The sequence below is a fragment of the Cervus elaphus genome, chromosome X (assembly GCF_910594005.1).
Source record: "Cervus elaphus chromosome X, mCerEla1.1, whole genome shotgun sequence".
In the NCBI taxonomy this organism is placed as follows: Eukaryota; Metazoa; Chordata; class Mammalia; order Artiodactyla; family Cervidae; genus Cervus; species Cervus elaphus.
In genome coordinates, this window is record NC_057848.1 from 28125889 (window position 1) to 28133627 (window position 7739).

Genomic DNA, 7739 nt, shown 5'->3' on the forward strand with positions numbered 1-7739 from the left:
TTGCTTTTTTACTTCAGTGCATACGTTATACAGTGGATTTCTTATTCCCATTCCCCAAAATACTTAAGGATTTTATTACCGTGGTGTGAAAAGTGTTATAGTTCAACCAAAAAAAAAATTAATGATATTCTCAGACTACATAACTTGCCAATTTATAAAGATTTTTGCTCAATTCTTGTCGTTCAGTCTATCAGTCATGTTCAACTCTTTGCAACCCCATGAACTGAAGCATGCCAGTCTTCCCTGTCCTTCACTGTCTCCCAGAGTTTGCTGAAACTCATGCCCACTGAGTCGATGATACCATCCTACCAGCTCATCCTCTGTCACCCTCTTCTCCTCCTGCCCTCGATCTTTCCGAGCAGCAGGGTCTTTTCCAGTGAATTGACTCTTCGCATTAGGTGGCCAAAGTATTGGAGCTTCAGCTTCAGCATCAGTTCTTCCAATGACTATTCAGGGTTGATTTCCTTTAGGATTGACTGGGTTGATCTCCTAGCTGTCCAAGGGACTCTAAAGAGTCTTCTCCAGCACTGAAATTCAAAAGCATCAATTCTTTGGTGCTCATCCCTCTTTATGGTCCAACTCTCACATTTGTACATGACTCCTGGAGAAATCATAGCTTTGACTAGATGGACCTTTGTTGGCAAAGTGATGTCTCTGCTTTTTAATATGTCATCTAGGTTGGTCATAGCTTTCCTTCCAAGGAGCAAGTGTCTTTTAATTTCATGACTGCAGTCACTGTCTGCAGTGATTTTGGAGCCAAATAAACTAAAGTCTGTCACTGTTTCCATTTTTTCCCCCTCATTTATTTGCCAAAAGTGATGGGATTGGATGACATGATCGTAGTTCCACTCAGTGACATTAAGCCAATTCACAAGCTTGGGAAGCCACCCACTGTATCTTCTTATGACATGTTCCCATAAGTCGTAAAGGACATCTTTTACCCATTAAGAAGTCACTCCTGATTCCCACCTCCTCCATCCCCACCCTCATCTCCTGGCAAGGACTAATTGGCTTTCAGTCTTGATGGACTGGCTTTTTTGGGACATCTCCTTTCAATGGAATCACACCATATATGTCCTTTTGTGTGTGGCTCATTTCACTTCAATGGTGATTTCCCAACTGATTCATGTTGTAACATTCCTTTCCTTGTCTGCATATTCTTCAATTTCATGGAGAGTTCACCTTACATTTATCCCTTCTGTCCCCTGAAAATTGGGTTGTTTCCCTCTTTGGCTGTTTTGAATAATGCTACTATGAATACATAGTCCCTGGGTTTTCCTAATGCCTGCTTTAAAAGTTTTTTTTTTTTTCTTTTTTGTGGGGGGAGGGTGTTTTATTTCTAAGAGTGGAATCACTACATCTGGTAGTAATCCTATGTTGAAGCTTTGGAGGAAGCTCCAGACGATTTTCAACATCCACTGTTTGATTTTAAATTCCCCCAGTGTAGCATCACCAACTCAGTGGACCTGAATTTGAGCAAACTGCGGGAGCTACTGGAGGACAGAGGAGCCTGGGATGCTACAGTCCATGGGGTTGCAGAGTCGGACATGACTTAAAGACTGAACAACAGCGAAAACAATGGTGCATAAGGCTTCCAGTTTCTCCAGATTCTCAACAACACTTGTTATTTTCCTGTGTCTAAATTTTAGACATCCTTGTTGTTCAGTCACTAAGTCATGCTCGACTATGTGCGACCCTATGGACTGCAGCAACCCAGGCTTCCCTGTCCTCCACTATCTACCGCAGTTTGCTCAAACTCCTGTCCATTGAGTCAGTGATGCCATCCATTTATCTCATCCTCTGTCACGCCTTTCTCCTCTTGCCCTCAATCTTGCCCAGCATCAGGATCTTTTCCAATGAGTCAGTTCTTTGTATTAGGTGGCCAAAGTATTGGAGTTTCAGCTTCAGCATCAGTCCTTCCAATGAATATTCAGGGTTGATATCCTTTAGGATTGACTGGTTTGATCTCCTTGCAGTCCAAGGGACTCTCAAGAGTCTTCTCTAGTGCCATAGTTTGAAAGCATCAATTCTTTGGCCCTTAGCCTTCATTATGGCCCAAATCTCACATCCGTATGTGACTATTGGGTTAACCATAGCTTTGACAATATGAACCTTGGTCAGCAAAATGATATCTCTGCCTTTTATATATGCCGTCTAGGTTTGTTTTAGGTTTCCTTCCAATGAGCAAGCGTCTCTTAGTCATGACTACAGTAACTGTCCATGGTGATTTTGGAGCCCAAGAAAATAAAATCTATCACTGTTTCCAACCTTTCCCCATCTATTTGCCATGAAGTGATAGGACGAGATGCCATGATCGGTTTTTTTTTTTTTTTTTTTTAATGTTGAGTTTCAAGCCAGCTCTTTCACTCTCTTCTTTCACCCTCATCAAGAGTCTCTTAGTCTCTTAGTTCCTCTTGCTTTTTGTCATTAAGGTAATATCATCTGCATACCTGAGGTTGTTGATATTTCTCCCTGCAATCTTGATTCCAGCTTGTGTGTCATCCAGCCCAGCATTTCACATGATGTACTCTGCATATAATTTAAATAAGCAGCGGGACAATATGCAGCTTTGTGATACTTGTTAACCATTTTTGAAGCAATCTGTTGTTCCATGTCTGGTTCTAACTTTTGCTTCTTCTACTGCATACAAGGTTTCTCAGGAGACAGGTAAGGTGGTCTGGTATTCCTATCTCTTAACGAATTTTCCACAGTTTGTTATGATCCACACAGTCAAAAGCTTTAGTGTAATCATTGAAGCAGAAGTAGATTTTTTTTTTAATTCCCTTGCTTTTTCTGTGATCCAACGGATGTTGGCAATTTTTCCTCTGGTTCCTCTGCCTTGTCTAAATCTAACTTGCACATCTGGAAGTTTTGGGGTGACGGATGGTTGAACCTAGCTTGAAGGATTTTGGTGTTGCTTTACTAGCATGTGAAATGTGTGCAACTGTATGATAGTTGGAACATTGTTTGACATTGCCTTTCTTTGGTATTGGAATGAAAACTGACCTTTTCCAGTCCTGTGGCCACTGCTGAGTCTTCTAAAGGATTTTATCTTTACCTACCTATGTGGTTAACTTTTCTGTTATTCTTTATTTCTTCATATGATTTTGAGTTCTGTCTAGTGTTTCTTATTTTAACTTGAAGTTCATTTTAGCCCTTCAGTCTCTCTGGTATGGTAGTTTTAATAGTTATGAAGTCTGTCAGTTTTTTTGTGTGTTTGTGGGTTTTTGTTTATCTGTTTTGCTTTGTTTGAATGTGGATGTGTCTTGATTTCCCTAGACATATTTAATAGAAACCCTGGCTGGCAGGTTTTCTTTTTACCTTCATCTTTCAAGGTATATCAGTCATTCATTCACTGCTCTCTGGCCTCCATGGTTTGTGAAGAGAAGTTAGCTGTTAATCATATTGATGATCCACTGTAGTTTATGAGTTTATTGTTTTGCAAATCCAGTAGTCACTTGTTGACACTACAGTGAGTCAGGTTCAAGACAATGTACTAGTCTGTAGTGAGGTCTGCTAAAATTAACTGAAAAGCCATGGAGGGATAGTTTAGTAATATCCCATGCTGGAAAATGCTGTTTATTTTTTACGGGGAAAAATGGGATCTAAAGGGGATTTACCGTATGGTAGGAATTTAGGGGGGGAATGTGGGCATCATTTTAGAAGTGAGAAATTTACAGTTTAGAAAAGGTTTTCAAGAAATGACCATTTGGGTGTAATGGAGATTTCTGTGGTTAGAACCTAACGGAGTCTGCATGTAATTTGAGTCCTGGATCCTGGACATCACTTGGTATTCTTCTGCTTTCTCTTTGGGAATGTCTGGAAGCAATGCTGGCATAGGCTAACAGTGATGAGGAAAGGAAAGGAAACAACACTGGCAAGGCATCTAGCACTCTGCCTGCCATATAGTCCCACCCAGTAAGTGTCAGTGATCATGACAGTGTCAATGCAAGTTTGTGTGAAGGATTTTTATCCAGGCCAGGGTGGGATTTCTGGCCCAGTCATTAGGGTCAGATGAATGCATTGCCCTTAGCTGACAAGGGACACAGTTTCTAAGTTAACATTGATCTTTGCTTACTCATTTTCTTTTAAAGTGTGTACTTTAAAATTATTTTAAAACATGCCATAAAGTATACAAATCATGACTATCAGGTCAAAAATTCGAAAGTAATGTTTAAACAGTACTCAGCCAAAAGCATTTAAGAAAGAAATAGCACCAATACCACACACCTCCTCAGAGAGCAGCGAAAGCAGAGGAACAGGGTCTAACTCATCCCAGGTGATCAAGACAGTGACGCCACTGAAGCTTGGCTCAGTCATCACAAGAAAGAAAACCACAGGTCAATCTCCTCCATGAAAATCCCAAACACAACACTAGCACCCCGAGTCAAGGGATCTCCTGAAAAACCTAACCCTTGACAATGAAGCTGGACCCTCTCCAGAAAGGTAACGTTGGCCCAACAGTGGGAAATCAGTGCTCTTCACCATTTCAGCAGGACCAGAAATAGGAACAGCATGATCATCTCAATAGATCTCTGCTTCTTCAGCAAAGATTTTAATGACATTTTTCAAACATACAAAAAATCCGGGAGAATAGCACAGTGAATTCCCACTGAATAATGATTAAGGTACTGTTGTTTCATTCCATTTTCCTTTGTTGATATATTTTAGAGTAAATTCAAGACTCTTAAATTCTCTTCCCTTCTCATTTCTGTTTCTTCTCTTTCTTCACACACACCCCCACCCCAAGTTGCCAAATACCTGGTGCGAATCAGTTAAAACATTGTTCTCCATTTGTTGTTTATTCAAGAGTTGTTGCTCATGTACTTACTGTGTGCTGGCCCCTAAGCTAGGCTGGGAGACAGTAGTTTGTATGACTCAGAGGCTGTCATTCCACATTGGGTTAGGAGCACCTGCTCTATTCTCCCATAAGTCCCTGTGCTTCTAGCTGTAATAAGATGGTTTGCACAACATTTCCTTTATGCGTGTTGGTCCCAGGGGACTGTGAGCTCCATGAAGGCAGGGGCTCCTACAACTTTTGCTTTTGCATATCCTGGCCCTAGTACACAGTTGGCACATGAGTTTTTGTAAATGCCTTTAGGAGGATACCAGTATTTACTTGAGGGGACACAAAGGCTGACGGAAGCTGCTCGTTTCTATTCAGTTTGGTTTTTAGTGGAGGTTTGTGGGAATGTTAGAGTTTAGAGTTATTCAAAGTGAACAATCTCTGAGCAAGATTGTAGGGCAAAGGAGAGAGATTAGTGAAGGTGGGAGAGTCAGGCTGGTAGAGAACACCAATAGCATCAGTGACGTCATACACAGAAATATAATCTGTTAAGGGAAGGAGGGTCAGGACCTCTGAAAGTTAAGGGGACAGAAGGAGCTGTCAGTCCAATTTACCCCTGCTCCCAACTGCCCTTACAGCAGTTACATGCTGTCGAGTGCATTCCATCCAAAAAGCCCCCTTTGTCCAAAGGCTCATTTCTTCCTCACCGTTGCTCGCTGAAGCACTGAGGGTCATAGCATCTAAGCAACTAAGTCTAAACATGTCTAAGACATGTGCCGAAACTCACAATTCTCAAGTGGCAGGGTCAGAATGTTCACCCAGCTCTCTCCAAAATTCAGTCTCAGTCACTAAGACGCACTTGGGAGAAGCCGAACACAGTCTCTTAAAGACAGGGAAAAAAAAATAGATGTAAAGATGAGGCACAGGAGACAGATACCCTAACCAGGTCTCTCGCTAAACAAGGCCCCCCGCCCACTTTCCCCTCTCCATTTGTCAGTGTTGTCTCCATGCTGGGGGTGGGGATGGGCCCTGGCTCACATCCCCCAGAGAGGAAGAAGCTTCCCCTCTGGCTCCAATCTAGAACATTCCAGTGGGGTGAGGTACCGCGACAGGCTCAGGCTGGGACTATGCCCAAATCTGCCTCTGGCAGGGGGCCAGAGAAGGAGACTTTTCAGCAGAAGTGGGTAGGGGTGCTGGGTTGACAAGACACTCCACTCTAGATTTACAGAAAACCCATTAAGTGCCCATGGGAAACCAAAGCTCTGAAGTAAGTAATTACTGAAATTGGCATGCTGCCACACTTGAAAGCAACTGCAGAATGTTATCAGAATGAATGTATTTGACATGAATATGATGAACCTGTGGCTCTGTTTTTACATGAAACTTTTGTAATTGGACGGATTTCATTATTCAGAGGCTCCAAAGAAAGGTCTGCCAAGCACTTAGTCTGGTGGCAACTCTATAGTAAAGTTCTCCAACACTGGCAGTGATCATGGTTCACCAGTGGCCCTCAGGTTATATTCGTGGTCTTATAGCTGCTCATCCTCCACTGCGGGCCCCAGCTCTAGCCACACCCTTTGTCAGCCACATCACATTTCCCACAAGTGCCATGCACTTCTCTGCCTTGATACTCTTGCAGATGCCCCTCTTATTGCTTGGACTATCTTTCCCCCTCCTCATTCACCTGTGAAACTTCTACTGATATGTCAGGATCCATCGCCAACATTTCACGCACTGAGAAATTCTCTAAGAGTTGGCCTCTGGTCTTGAGTTCTTTGAGGCTGTGGTGAGGAAACAAAGCATGTAATATTTAGGCTGTCCAACGGCCTCGATAAGATTCTGCATCCCAGACTGCCAAAAAAGAAAGCAAGTGTTTTGTCATGGATACAGAGAATTAGAGGGAGAAAATGGACAAGACTCTCTAAGGACAAGTATCAACAATATGACCTCCTAAGGACTAACCCTGCAACAAATTGTGAAATGGTGGTGCATCTGTTCCACATTCCCTATAGATTTTCATCTTTGATGAAAGAAGGAAAATGCATGAGCAAGCAGATAACTGAGGGAGGTAGAAAAGTTAAATTGATGTAGGGAGACTCTGTATCTCTATCTGTAACAGTATCCTTATAACTGTCTTTCTATTTACATCTGCACCTCTGTGTAGACACCTGTCTATCTGTCTCCATACGCAGAGAGAAGGATGAAAGCAAATAATACTGCCAATGTGAAATGGCATATTATGCCTGAGTAGTGGACTTAGGGGTGAATTCCATTTCCTTCATAAATCATATTTGTTATCAATTTTATTACACTCAAGATTTATTATTTCTACAATTGGACCAAAGGCTTCACATTAGAAGTTAGGTTAAATTAGAGTACCCCATCATAGATTATCAGGGGGAAGTAGAATGCTTCTCCTTAGCTAACTTCTGGAAGGCTACCTTTGAACATTCGATAAGTGTTGTCGGTACATTGTAAGAAGTAAGAAAGTTGGTGTGATGGTCTATAGATAAAAAGATTCACCCAACGCCTGAATTCTCATGTTGTTGGATGAGAAATGAAAGGCGTCAATGAAATTCACCCCTAAACCTTTGGCACAGAAGGCTCTAATTTGGAGCTAGGAAAGTCAGAAGAGGATATAACTCAATCTTGGTTATTGGTCGGGCAGATACTCCATTCTTATCCGTTGTTCTTTGTTTCCTTTGTGTGTGTGTGTGTGTGTGTGCTTTTCTTTTTCCCTCGTTTTTGATCCTTTCTTAGCATCCGTGAACTCTAATTGGGAAACTAAGACACTAGTGTCAGGGAGCCAGCAGGTGGAGATGTTGAGCTGCCTTTGTGAATGTCAGCCAGACCCTCCTTCACAAATACAGTGGTTCCAACTTTAGTGGGGTTGAGAGCAACCTGGAGAATGCATTAAAATTGTAGCTTCCTTACATATTGTGGTGCTCCTATG